The 14543-nt window shown below is 46.7% G+C and overlaps 1 long non-coding RNA gene and 1 pseudogene across 1 annotated transcript in view; one reads left to right on the top strand and one right to left on the bottom strand.

Moving 5' to 3' along the window:
- Nucleotides 1–12646, top strand: part of LOC128313076 (uncharacterized) — a 35038-nt gene extending 22392 nt beyond the window's left edge. Inside the window, exon 2 of the long non-coding RNA XR_008293242.1 lies at nt 11841–12646. This is a non-coding gene — a long non-coding RNA (uncharacterized LOC128313076). The remainder of the gene's footprint in view (nt 1–11840) is intronic.
- Nucleotides 1984–8620, bottom strand: LOC128313075 (60S ribosomal protein L9-like; annotated as a pseudogene).
- Nucleotides 12647–14543: the final 1897 nt, after the last annotated feature.

The following is a 14543-nucleotide window of genomic DNA, read 5'->3' as shown; positions in this document are numbered from 1 at the left end:
CTTGTACCTTTTTTTTTGATCTGGTTTTGGTATCAAAGTCATGCTACGTTTGTAAAACGAGGTGGGGATTTTTCTCCTTTTTATACTTCTAGAAGAGTTTTTGTAAGACTGGAATTATTTATTTCTTGAATTTTTGTAGAACTACTGACTCGATTTCCTTATTGGGTAAAAGACTATTCAGATGTTTTTCCTTGAGTTAGTTTTGGTAAATTATATTTTCCTAGGAATTTTTCCATGTCATCTAAAGTTCCAAAATTTTGCACATAAAATTTTTCTTAATATCATCTTACTATCTTTTCAAAATCCTTGTATCTTTTCAAAATTTTGTCCCCCTTTTCCTTCTTAATTTTTTTTTGTATATTGTATCTTCCCTTTCCTACTTGATTATTCTTGCCATAGGATGATCAGTCTTGGCAGAGAATTTATCAATTTTATTGGGCTTTTCAAAAAAACCCTAACTTTGGGCATTACTGATTCTATTTTCTATTTTATTAATTCTGGTTCTTATCTTTATTTTCTTTTTTCCTCTTTCTTTGAGCTTAATCTATTATTCTTTATTAAATTTCTGAAATTGAATGGTTAACACATTAATTTGCAATCTTTTTATTTTCTGACATAAACATTTAAGATTATGATTTCCCTCTAAAGTACCACTTTAGTTATATTTAACAAATTTGACATGTAGTGCTTTTGTTTTTAAGCTTTTCTAACTATTTCTAATTTCCGTTATAATTTACTCTTTAATCCATTAATTATTACATATTTTTATGTGTCTTTCTTTCATGGGTGATATTTTCACTAAGAATAGTAATTCTAGGATGACAGGGTTTTTTTTTTTTTTGTATATTAAAAATATAAGTCTGCTGTCCTCTGGCTTTCACTATTGATGAAAAAAAGCAGTCTAATTGTCCTTTACTTGAAGGTTATATATCTTTTCTCTCTGACTGCTTTTAATATATTTTCATTCTTTTGAATTAAAAAAATTAAGACATTCTGAAAATTTCACTGTGCTGTGGTGTAGGTAGGTGTGGATTATTTTTTATTTATACTGTTTGTGATTAGGTGGTCTTCCCCAGTTAGTGGAGAGTTTTCAGTCTTCGGTTCCAAGAAAATTTCAGCCACTAACTCTTCAAATATTACTCTGCACCTTCTTTCTCTCATGTCTTCCAGAATTCCAATTTAATTTTTCTGTCATACTTTTCATCTCTTTGTGTCTCTGAACTGCTGTTCCGAGTTATTTTAACTGTTATAAAATAACAGTTATTTTAAGTGTTATTTTAACTGTTATATTAACTGTTCCGAATAATTTTTTCAGATTTGTCTTCCAGTACGATAATTCTCACTTCAGCTTTGTCCTATTTGCTGTTAAACCTACCCACTTCATTTTAGAAACTTTTTCTTTTTTTTACATTTATTTTATTTTTGAGAGACAGAGAGACAGAGCTCAAGTGGGGAGGGGCAGAGAGAGAAGGAGACAGAATCCAAAGCAGGCTCGAGGCTCTGAGCTGTCAGCACAGAGCCCGACGCGGGGCTCAAACTCACAAACCGTGAGATCATGACCTGAGCCGAAGTCGGACACCCAACCGACTGAGCCACCCAGGCGCCCCTAGAAACATTTTTTTTAATTGGGAAAAGGCTACATGGTTCAGAAAAGTGTGAAAAAAATAAATGCACATCTTAGCAATTAATTATAAAACAAATTCCAAGTAATCACCCTACAAATAGAACATTGTCAATAGTCCAGAAGCCCCTTGTGTGTCCTTTCTTGCTCTCTAACCCCTTCTTCCACCAGAGGTAACCACCACCCTGACTTCAATGTAATTAAAGTCTCTGCTTCTCTTCATAGTTTTATCCGCTCTGTCCGTTTTTGTTTGTCTGTTTTCTTTTAACTTAATAATCTGTACATATTTGGAGGCTTCTTTCATTCAACATGCTGTTCGGAAGTTAATCCGTGTTTGTACCTGTGGTTCAGTAAGTGTACATGTGGTTCACTTACTTTCACTGCTGTGAGGTAGTCTGTTGTATGAGTATATTATACATTTTCATTCTTTTTTGTTGGATATTTCATTCTATCTTGTTGGGTTAGTTCTTCCCCCTTTTTGAGAAGGAACTAACTACTTTCAACAATGCTGGTCTGAATATCGTATATGCATTTGTGTATGTATATATTATTTTACATGTATATTGGAGCACATGTGCGTGAGTTTCTCCAGGTTATATACTAGGAGTGAAATTGTTGGGTCACGGACTATGTATACCTTCAATTTTGCTAGATAATTCAAAGCTGTTTTCTAAAATCGTTCCTCCACTAATTTTTAATTCCAGTTGTCTTATTTAATTCATTTTTAGAATTTTTTTCTGGTTCTTCTTCACATCTGCTTGATAATACACTGCCTTGCTCTTTACTCATATGTCAAATTCCTTCTTTTATATTTCTTTAAGTTTGCACCTTTACTTATCGCCTATACTATTTCTGATAATTCCCCAGCAGAAGCTTTGCAGATTTGGTTCTGCTATCTCAGGGCTTCTCGACCTTGACACTGTTGACATTATGGGCGAGACACGAATCCATATTGTGGGAAGCTGTCCTGTGCATTGTAGGATGTTCAACAGCTTCCCTGGTCTCTACACACTAGATTCCAGTAGCCCACATTTTTCTCTTTCCAAGTATGACAACCATTATGCCTGCAGGGCAAAATTGCTCTGGGCGGTGAGCCACTATGCTCTCTCTCTTTTTTTCCTTGTGGGACCTCACTTATGGTATCCCGTCTCTTTGTGTTTTGTGATTCGTTTTTACTAAGCTCATGTTTTCTTAGAGCCATGCCTGTGGAGATTCTCCGATGCCTGGGGTCGAAGGTGTTTTTCTCCAGGACTGTTTTTCATTTACTACGGGCTCTAGGCTTACAAGTTTATGCTGGGGATGCAGGCTCCTGTTGGACTCCTCACCTTTGACCAGCCCTCCCATGCCTTGCGAGGTTTGTGAAAATGGAAGCTTTTGTAAATGCTGACGTCAGTGGGAGGCTTTTCTCTGGGCTCCTGCCTTCACAACTTTAGGCTTCCAAATTCACCTTTCGTTCTTCTCCAGTCAGACTGATGCATTTTAAAAGAGGGTTTTTGGGGTGCCTGGGTGGCTCAGTTGGTTAAGCGTCCGACTTCAGCTCAAGTTGTGGTCTTGTGGTTCTTGAGTTTGAGCCCCGTGTGGGGTTCTCTGCTGTCAGCACAGAGCCCGCTTCAGATCCTCTGTCTCCCTCTATCTGCCCCTTGTGTGTGTGCTCTTTCTCTCTCCAAAACGAGTAAATATTAAAAAAAATTTTTTAAGAGGTATTTGTGTGTGTGTGTGTGTGTGTGTGTGTGTGTGTGTGTGTTTTGGCTTAAGGAAAATCCCCAAATCCATACAGCTTTTATTCCATCTTTAAAATTTCACAAATAAGTCTGAAAAATCATTTGGCATCTTGCTCTTTCTGTCGCTGGACAACTTAGATCTTATCCATCAGCCTGCTGAGCCGCTCCTTTTTCAGAAATGTAGATACCCTCCCCAAATTTTCTGATATCCTTGTTTTTTAACTGTTGTGGCTTGCCGAATCAAAGCAGCTAGTTTGATACAAGTTCAATGTCATTTCCTTCAAGAGTTAACTCATCCTCCTGGGGTTGAGATACCGAATAAGCGACGCTTGGCCTCATCTGAACCCTGCGGATAAATTTTTCACCCACAAAATTTCGAATTTCGACAAGGGAACCATTGTCCTGAACAATGACGTTGATGGGAAAGTGAGCATTCCCAGACCCCATTTTGTAACGGAAACCCAGCGTAATGCCCTTCATCATGCTCTGTACGTGACGACAGATATTGTGAACGGTAGTGGTTCTTTTCCATTTCCCCACCATTTGTCAGCTCGGAGCCTCTTCATTTTCCTTCCGAAGAGACTGAGTTTTGCAGTGATGTGATTGAAGCCCCTTTGCAGGGTTCCTCTGGGGCCTCTCACGGTAACGGCACGTCCCTTCAGAGTGATGTCGATGTTTTCTGGAACGTCAACAGTCTGATTGCTGAGAATGGCCTTCATTCTCACAGTAGATGCAGCCAAAGCGTACAGAGAAGTGTTTAAAATTGTTTTGTCCAGTAGTTTTAGTTGTCTTTAGTGACAGGATCAGTCGGTAAATTCCTCTGGTATACTTTGGAACCTGAAGTCCACCACTTTTGAAAATTAATAATAGTGAAGCTAGCCGATCAAATGCACGGGTCTTTAACAGCAACACAAGCGCAGTACAAATCGAATTAACACAGTTTCTACAGAAACACACTCCTAAGGGCCTGAGCTAGATGTGGGTTTGAGAATATCGGTGAAGTCCCAGAGGACAGGTGTTTAACAAAGGGAGCAGTGGAGCGTCCTTCGGTCAGGCACGTGTCGACACAGGCTCCAGATATACATCACCAGTGACAGTTCTCAGTGTTTGTCCCCGTTGTTTTATGAAAAGAAAGAAGTGGACCCAAACACTGCCCGAGTGAGACCACACAACAGGTGCGTTATCCAGTGTGATCTGAAATTCTAGGAAAAGTGAATCCACTTGGTGAGTGTAATTCACTTTCATCATGAAAGTTCCGTGGAGACGAAGCCCTGTTGACAGGGCTGAGGCTCCATGAGTTGGATCCATCCATCCTCAAGTTTACAAAAAGCGGTCAAGGGCACTGACATCAGACTGCCGGGGTCAGAGTCCAAGGTCTCCCACTTAAAAGTTTGCTTCTTAACCTGTCTGTGTCTCCTTTTTGTTATTGTGCAATGAGAAGAAACTCCTCCACAGATTTATTGTGAGGCCAAGGATAGTGCCTGGAACGTATAAACACTCAGCAGATGTTCACTTTAACAAGGTAAAAGATACAGAAACTTAAAGCGAAATTCCTACTTGTCAAAACCTGAGAATTTCTCCTAAAAGGTGATTTCATGCCCATGAGATAGCACTGCCTTTCTTTACCACCAGTGACTTCATTGTGCTCAGAGTAGTCAAGCAATAAGAAACAAGAACAGATTCCAGTAGTCAGTCACTGTGTCTATGGGCCCAGCTTAAGTTCAACATGAGCATTTCCTCCGTCCAATGCATCAGCAGTGTTTTACATTCAAGACGAGAGTGTTTACAAGTCTTGTCACATCAGTAAGACGCGAGCCGCCTGAGGTCTGATGAGTTGGGTCCTTCAAAGCCTCTTAATTCCACGTGGTGGGAAAGCAGTTCAGTAAATCTTTCCGACACGTTTCCATGATGTCATCACCCAACAGCATCAACATAAACAGTGTCTCCACACCCTGCTTCATCTTCTTCCAAACTTCGAACGAAAGCCCAGGAAGAAAGAAAATTCACAATTTTGGTGACTTACTCCATGGTATCAGGCAATGAATGTGATTTGCAAAGTGCGTGGTCCGTAGTCGTAAAATGATGGATGCCGTTCAAACTCCTTTCAATGGGACTAAACTGCCGAGACCCTTCTGCCCCCATCTTTGCTTTTCTTTGCAGGAGCCAGACCAGCAGTGAACTCTGTTTTTGCGTGTTTCTAGCCACTCTCTCTCTCTCTTTTTAAGTTTATTTATTTTGAGAGAGAGAGAGGGAGAGAGGGAGAGAGAGAGGAGGGGCAGAGAGATAAGGAGAGAGAGAATCCCAAGTGGGCTCCGTGCTCAGTGCAGAGCCCCATGGGGAACTCGATCTCACAACCATGAGATCATGACCATGAGATCATGACCTGAGTCAGAATCAAGAGTCGGACGCTTAACCGACTGAGCCACCCAGGTGCCCCTAGCCACACTCTCTTTTTAACAACCTCTTTTTGGGAGGTTGAGGTCTGGTTTGGCCAAAAGTCTCTGGTGGACTGCCTTTCTGGGACACAGGGCTATGAGTCTGTCCCCTGGTCTCATGGAGAGAGAGGCAGCCTGTTAAGTGTGAATCTTGCTTTAAGTTTCTGCACGTTTTACCTGTTTCCTTTAAGTTTGCATTTGTTGGGCACTTACTCTGTGCCAGGAACTATTCTAGGTGCTTTCCATGTGATTCATTCAACTGGGATGGCAACAGACAGCCTAAGCCACATTTGGCTCTTCTCAGTGGGGTAGGAGCAAAGTGAGAGTGAGAGGCCCAGGTCACGATCGTCATCTGCCCACAGACACGCCTTTGTCCTGAACTCCCTGACCCAGTCAATGGGCTCCACTGTCCATATAACATCTGAGGCAGGGACCTAGAAGCACCTCCCTGCCTTCCCACATCCCATCTGCCCCTGACCCCCTCTCCGGTCCCCCCTCACCGGCTTATCCCTACTGTGGCACTTTTCACAGCTATCTCAAACCATCTGTCTCCCTGTCCATCATCCACTCTTAGGACAGAGACTGTCTTCTGTCTCTGAATGCTCAGTGCCATAGCAGACCCTCAAAGATGGTCGCTGCATGAAAGAATAATGTTCTATTTCTACATAAGAATTTCTTGAGTTAGTCCCTCTGCCCCCATCCCATTAACTGCCCCAGTTTAGGGTCCTGTTCCTTCCCACCAGAACTCTTAAAATAGCCTCATAAATGATGTTCCTTTTCTCCACTTTGCCTTACTCCCACCCACCCTCCTCATTGTCTCAAGGGTCATCTCTCTAAGGCACAACTTAGAGTGCGGTACTGCTCTGATCAGACGCCTCAGTGCTTCTCTTTGCTCTCGGATAAATTCAAGACCTCATCACACACGTCTGTTCTTCCTGAGCCCTCTGTTTAGCCATGCTACATGGTGGTGTATGTGCGCTGTGTGTATGTGTTTAGGTCCCAGTGCCTTTGCACGTGTGCCTTCTACCTAGGATAGATGCTACCCCCTTTTCTCTACCTGCCAATCTCCTGCCTCTCTTTGAGACCCAGCTTGTGAAGCCTTCTGGGACCCTATAGCCTCCAGCTTCATAGGATGAGACCTCTGGTTGAGAGGTTGATGATCTGTCATTGCTTACGTAGCTATGTCCTCATGTCTCCCTACCTGCTAGACCGAGTCCCTTAAAATCCTGAACGTGGTATCCCTAACTCCTTGGTAGGCTTTAAAAAATTCTGGAGGGCAACAGGAGCGGGGGTGTACATCTTCTGTGTATGGTGCAAAGTGTTTTCAGACCGAAGACCCTGGAGGAGCAGCCTGAGTCAACCCTGGGGCCAACATGACGGCTAAAGATGGTCTAACCCCCAGAACACAAGCTTTTACTCCAACCTCCCTTCCTCAGCTCTTCATCCATGACCTCCTCCCTCCCTCTCTTCTTCTTTTCTTTTACTCATTTTCCTTCTCTGCCTTCTTCCAATTGCTATGTAGCCTCAGTCATATATTACCCAAAACAACATTATGGCAATGGTAATGGAAGTAAGTGATGACACAATAGTGCACCCCCAATTCTGCTGCCACAACAAAGCTGGCTGTGTTCGTTTGTCTAGATTCCCTTTCTGTCTTTCTATGCGCCCATCATGTTGCAGGGTTGTAATCATGAGGCCGTTTTAATTTTGTAGTCTACTTTTTAACTTCATATCAGAGGCATTTTCCGTGCTCCTACATGGTCTTCGTAATTATCATTTCAATGGCTGCATGATATTCCATAGAATAGATGTGCCAAGTTTCACTTAACTGTTTCCTTTCTGCCAGACAGTTCCGGGTTTTCCCTGTTGCAGAGAGGGCTGTAATACGCAGGTTCTTTTACTTCTCTTTCTTGTTCCTCCCTGTTCACTTGCTCCTCTCTTTGCTCTCTCTTGTGTCTCCTTCTGCCTCCTTGACCACAGCTCTCTTTCCCAGAACAGTAATTTGCCCCCAAGTGGATATAGAAATCATCTTAGTGGTGTGGTTTATATATACAATTGGAATACCACTTGGCAATGAGAAAGAATGAAATCTTGCCATTTGCAACAACGTGGATGGAACTGGGGGGTATTATGCTAAGTGAAATATGTCAGTCAGGGAAAGACAGATACATGTTTTTACTCATATGTGGAATCTGAGAAACTTAATGGAGGACCATGGGGGAAGGGAAGGGGAAAACAACAGTCAAACAGAGAAGGAGGCAAACCATAAAAGACTCTTAATTACAGAGAACAAACTGAGGGTTGATGGCGGAGGCGGGGGGAGGGGAAAATGGATGATGGACATCGAAGAGGGCGCCTGTTTGGATGAACACTGGGTGTTGTCTGTAAGCGATGAATCATGGGAATCTACTCCCAAAGCCAAGAGCACACTGTATATACACTGTATGTCAGCTAAATCAACAATAAGTTATATTAAAAAAAAAAAAGAAGAAAGAAATCATCTTAGTGGGACCCAGGATTTTGAAAAGAATTACAACAAATTGGTAGGAAAATGCTCTTAAGGTCACTTTTGCTATTTGTGTATCTTGAAAACAGTGTAAATGATAAACTCTCTTGCCCACAAGGGGTGGGAACATAGGATCAGGCAGGACTATGACAGAAAGCTCAAGCCTATGACAGGGACACAATGTTTGTCATGGAAGAAAAAGAGAGACAACCTGAATGTCTATCAATAGGGAAATAGCTAAGTATACCATTATGTGTCCATAGTCAGAATATTATGTAGGATTTAAAGAGATTGTTGTGGATCTATATGTACCGACTCAGACAGATAAAACCTTTTTTTTTAAGTGAATTTAGTTGCAGAATATTTGTAGTTATAATTTATGTAAAAATTAACAGCAAAACCCAAACCCACAGGATAGTACGCTGGATTTTCTGAGGATATGTTATGTAAATATATGGCCAGGCTGATAACAGTGGTCCCCCTTTGTTCAGGAAAAGGGGTCTGGATGTGGGGGACCGGTCAAAGGGAATTTGAGCCTGAACTGCAATGGTTTCATTTTTGTTTTTAATCAAGGAAAATGTATTCACATATTGCTTGTATAACAAAAAATTAATTAAACGAATGTTGCCACTGTTGTGTCTTTCTGTTTACGTTGTGCATTGACCAGCCCAGATTCCGGCGCTGGCCATGAAGGAATAAAACGTAATAAGAGAATGTTACTAAATATCAAATGTCCTTTTGGGAAGAGTGGATTTTTTGCAACCCCCCCCTCCCCCCCCACGGGTATGTAGGTTGTTTCAGACAGTACCGGTGGGCCTGGGGTGGGGGGAAAAAAGGCCTCCTCTTCTAGGAGACAAGGATGCCCCTGATCTAGACCCTTGCCTCTCAGCCAGTCCTCCCCACCCCCATCCTGGCAGGTGGGAGCTGGGGGTTTTGAAGTTTAGTCTCTTGCATTGAATCCTGGATGGAGGACAACAGATGGGGCCACACAGCCCTGCTGCTCAGACCGAGGGGAACAGGTGGAGGCTCTGGGGCCAGAGTGTGAATGCTGGCGATTCATGAGTGGTGCAGGCAGGCGGAGTGCCCAGCTCAGCGCCGGTGACAGCTGGGCAGCACGTGGGTGGGAGAGGGAGTCGGGGCATGGGGCGGGTGGGCTGCAGTGGGTGGGTTCAGCCACAGAGAGGAGGTATGAGAGGGCAGAGGATAAAGGAGGGAAAGAGGGAGAATGCCTCCCACCCACCCAACCCCCCGGCCCACCCCCAGGATTAAGGCAGTAGGGAGGTCAGAGGTTCCAGGCTGACCCGAAAGGCTTAGGAAGCAGCAGGGTAAGTGGACATAGAGAGGAGAGTGTTCCTTTTCTGCCCCTTCACCCTCCTCCCCCATCCCCAGCTGTCCTCTACCTAGTCCTAAACCCGAGGCATTTGGGCCAATTCCAGTGGCTGTGCCAGGCCCTTGGCTGGGTCAGGGCCTGGGCAGGGGAGGGAAGCAGCTGCCGCCCCTCCCCTTGCAGATAAGGGTAGGAGCACAAGGAGGTGACAGGACGGGACAGTCCGCGCCTTTTTGCCCAGAGCTACCTGCGTGCCGCACCCCCTCACCCCGTTTCTCTTTAGTTAAGTGCAAGAGTAAGTAAGAACTATGAAAACAGTGCTAATTATTAGTAGCACTTACAGAACCCTCATGATATACACAGCGCTGATTTTATAATTTATCGCTGAATTCTTCCAACAGCCCTTCCTGAAAGTATAGCTTCCATTTTACAGGTGAGAAAACGGAGTCTTCTTGGTTAAGTAATGTACTCAAAGCCCGACACTAAGTATCGTTTGACTGCACAGACCAAACCCGGAACCTTCCAGGTGGATGGAATTAACAAAACGCTGGGCTGAGAGCCAGCAGTCCCCCATTTCCCAAAGGAGCAAGAGGTGGCTGGGCCTAAATTAGCCTTTTTCATTGTCAAAATTGAGAGCAGCTAGATGAGGTTAGGGTGGAAAGTAAAGGAAGCTAGAAAACCCTTTTCTCTGGAGATTTGTCCAAATAGGAACAATCCCATCGCTTTGGGCTGGTTTAGGAGACTTGGCCTGGAAAAAAAGGGAACCAAGCACTTTGGTTTGGGCGTCAGGAGACAGGCGCCTCTGCGTGCCCTCCGAGTGGGCAGATTTGCTGACATTCCTAGGCCCCCAGCCCTCTTAGTGCTACAGCTTTCCAGATGAAGAAGACGAAGCCTGGGGACGGTGGGGGGTGGGGGGGGGGCAGGGGGCGCTGTCCGTCTCCCACTGGTCTGGTGCACTCTGTTGGTGGAGCATCTAACCTGACACTTGGCGCAGTGCACCTGCGAGTCGCCCATTCCTTGAGCCCAGATATGGCTCCTCCTCCCAGCCTCACGAACCCAGCCCTGAGTGGGCTGGGGAAGGAGAGGGAGCTCCGGGGAGTGGGGGGCCGGCCCCAGCCAACAATTCACCCCACGCCCAGACTTCCGTCCGGCCAGCAGGGGGAGCCCGAGGCCCAGGCAACGGCCGTGAGCGGGGAGGCTGCCACTGGCTCTGGATGCTACCGCTTCGCCCACCCACGCACCTCCCTGCGCCTCAGTTTCCTGGCCTGCGAAATGGGAAAATAATTACACTAAGTTCCCCAGCAATGCTGTGAGAGTTAAATGCGTTCTAAACAATAAGGCGTTGCTAGACTTCTTTCTTGTTGTTCTCTTGTACGATGTGATTCTGAACATTCAGTATTCAATAAATACTTCCTGAGCTCTATTAAGCACTAGAACCCTATTTTCGGCCCTGGATGAAGCCTGTCCAACTTGTGGGCCACGGAAAGCGGTTAAAATAGAAAAGCCTGGCAACTGGATGGTTCGTCTGTGCCTCCCACGCACCTGACCAGCCAGATAGAGTGGGTGGCTCTTTCCCTACAGGTCAACACTTCAGCAAACTCCTGTTTGTTCCTCTGGCCTGCAACTTGGGCCTTTGGGCTGGGCCTGCAGAGGCGGCAGGGAGCCCAGGCCACAGCCCCCTGGCCACCCTGACTTCAGGAAAATGCACTTAGTGCAAAGACCTTTCACGCCCAGGGCTCTCTGGTGACAGGGCCTTTGGGTTCAGGGCAGAGGGGTGAAGCGGATGTGAATGGAATAATCCCCAATTGGCATTTAGAGTTCTGCTTAAGATCAGCGTAAGACTGGAGCTGAGAGAAGGGGCTGAAGCCAGAATCCGTGGCCAAGCCTGAGATTGTCTGTTCTTTTCCCAAGAATGTGGACCGGTTTGGATTCCGCAGTGCGATGGAGTCAGTGCCTAGTCTCCTGGCTCCTGTCCCTGCTGGGTGGGGCGTCCGTCAGACAATCGCTGTGGAAGCCTGTGTGTGGTGGGGTCTGCGACAGACTCCCAGGGGTCCCAGCGGAGGAGAGGGGCCTTCCCACCTGTGAGATTTTCGCCCAGCTCCTTCTTTCCCAGAAGCCTTGGCTTCCGTTTAAGCCCTCACCCCTGGACAGGGTCCCCAGAGCACCTAATGAGGAGTTCAGTGTGACGAGGTGACTATTCACATTGACTATGTTGCTTTTCAAATTCCAGATGTTTCGTTCCCTCGGGTGGACGGCCGACTCTCTGAGGGGGGCTCATTGTGACGTGTTCCAAAGAACCCTGGACTGGGAATCGGAGGCCTGAGCTCATGTTTCAGTTCTAGGCTTTGGTGGCCCCAGGCCTCCCTCTGAGCCTCTGCGTTTTGACCCGTTAAAGGGGGTCATAATAGCTTCTGCACTGGGCAGGCTGCCAACACCTGGGGTAGACGTGACGAAGGCCCAGACACGTGGTTCTACCCCTTCTTCTGTCTGCGTCTACCTGAAACAAGTGAAAACGTATGTTCACGCAAAAACTCGTACACGAATTTCACAGCGGGATTATTTACCATAGTCTCAAAGTAGAAACGACCCCTATGTCCATCAACTGATGAATGGATAAACAAAATGTGGTGTAGACACGTGATGGAATATTATTCGGTCCTCAAAAGGAACGAAGCGCTGGCACCTGCACAGTATAGATGGACTTTGACAACATTATGCTAAGGGAAAGAAGCCAGTCACAAAGGACCACGTAGGATCCGGTTTCACTTACACGAGGGGGCCAGAACAGCAAGATCCACAGACACAGCAAGTATATTAGTAACTGCCTGGGTCTGTGTAGGAGTGGGTAGGGGTAGGGAAGTGACTGCTAATGGGTGCAAGGTTTTTTTGGAGGGCGATGAGAATGTTCTAAGATTAAATTATGGTGACGGTTGCACAATTCCGTAATTATACTGAAAAAAAAATCACTGAGTTGTACACTTCAAACGGGTGAACTTTATGGTATGTAAATTACATATCAACAGAGCTGTTAAGAAATTTTAACTGGGTGTCCTGAATTTAATTTAGAAACTCTCATTCGGCCCTTTCTTGCCTCTTTCCCCCAATCTTTATGGCCTTGTTGTCCCTCTCAGAACATACAGAAGGTAGTGGGCATATTTTGCTTTCCTGGGGGGCAAGGGCACTGTTTGACGCGTGGGAAGGAATAGGGAAGCATTAGGGAGGCCAGATGCCATCCGGCCCAACCTCTCACAGCAGCCACATGAACTCCCCTGCCTTGATTTCCCTTCCTGCCCGCTGTGGGGAGGGACAGTAGGGGATCCCTGCCCCTGCATCCCTGGGGGTGGTGTCTGGGGAGTCCAGGAAGACCGGACTGGGGAGGATGCATTGGCCAGGATGGGGTGGCCTGTGCAGGGAGCTCCAATGAGTCTGTTATGTGGCAGGGCCGACTTGGGGTCTTCTAAGCGCTGGTGGGGTGGCAGGTAGGTTGCCCAGAGATACTTCTTTGGCTGCAGTCAAGGCCAGAGAAGCCAAGAAACCCACAGCTGGCGCCCTGTGGACTGGGGTCAGGGATGGAACTGGGCCATGGGCTGCCAGACGAGGAGCTGCTGGTGCCTAGAGAAGGCTGATTCTTTAATTGGTGTGCTACATGGCAGGGCAAACCTCGGGCCATGTGTCTGGTGGGGGCGGGAGGGGGAGTGCAGGAGAGACAGGCTGGGGCAGAAGGCCTGCGGGTCTCCCCCCAAGACTCAGTGGGGGTGGGGCGAGAGGGGCTTGGAGCCAGCGGAGAGCTCATACTTCCAGCTCTGTGTGCACCCAGAGCTCTGTGCCCAGCCAGCTGTCATCGACCCCTTAGGATGCTTGACAAGTGGGGTCTGTTCTCAGCTTCTCTTCCCTCTGATTCATCTTTCCTTGCCCCTGCTTCGCTGTCTCAGGCTGTGAGCATGCTCAGATCTCCCCACCTAAAACCAACCTCTTTTTGACCCTACTCTCCTGCAGCTAACAGTCCGTCGTTTCGTCTCTTCTCTGCCAAGTTCTTTCAAAGCCTTGTCTGCATCCACACCCCCCCCCCCCGCTTTCCCTACCTGCTCCAGCATTCACCCCAGAGATGGTGCTCCCAACCCCACTCCTCCCCCTTCTTGTCACCAAATCCTACCACTTCCCCCTCAGATCCTTCGCCACTGCTCTCCAGCCCTGAGCCGCTCAGCTCCCTTCTTCCTGAAATACCTGCTTTTTCCCTCCCCTGCCTGTTCTCCCTCCTGGTGCTGTAGGCATAGCCTACTTCTGTCCAGCTCCTCTCCTGCATCCTCCCTCCGAGTGATCTCAGCTCTCCGGGAGCTTTGGCCGCCACCTCAATTGAGATGGCCCAGCTAGAGCTCTGACGGCCCCCTTGGCCATTTCCGCAAGCCCGCTGGCCCTTGCTCCTGGGTGTCCCCTTAGGTACATCGCACCCAGCCTGCCATCCTTCCCCTGGTCCCCGAAACCTGCCTCTCCTGCCTCACGTTCCACCTCAACAGCTGCCAACACTCCCCGGGAACCCAGGCTGGAAAGCTGAGTCGTTTCCTCTCCATTCTCCCCGGCTGCTCCGCGTGACTGGCCAAGGAGCCTGGGAGTCCCATGAGACATCTCTCTTGTCCATTTTCTCTGTTCCCCACTGCTTCCTCTTGTGTTTGGATTTTAATCTTCTTTGGCCGAGGCAGATCTTTCTGTTTTACCTCTCCTTCCTCCCATCCACACTGCACAGGGTCACAGAATGGTCTTTCCAAAGCATCGTTCAGATCCTTCAGCCTCCTGCTCAAAAATGCTCAGAGGCCTCCCGTCACCAAGAGTAGACCATGATATATGTCTAGTGATTCACCACCTGAAAAGCACTTCCAAACAAATAGAACGGGTAATGTAATGATTCCTCTTTTACGGATAAAAGGTCGGAGGCTCA

This window comes from Acinonyx jubatus, chromosome E4 (genome assembly GCF_027475565.1).
Source record: "Acinonyx jubatus isolate Ajub_Pintada_27869175 chromosome E4, VMU_Ajub_asm_v1.0, whole genome shotgun sequence".
Classification (NCBI taxonomy): domain Eukaryota; kingdom Metazoa; phylum Chordata; class Mammalia; order Carnivora; family Felidae; genus Acinonyx; species Acinonyx jubatus.
This window is presented reverse-complemented; position numbering and strand designations above follow the sequence as displayed.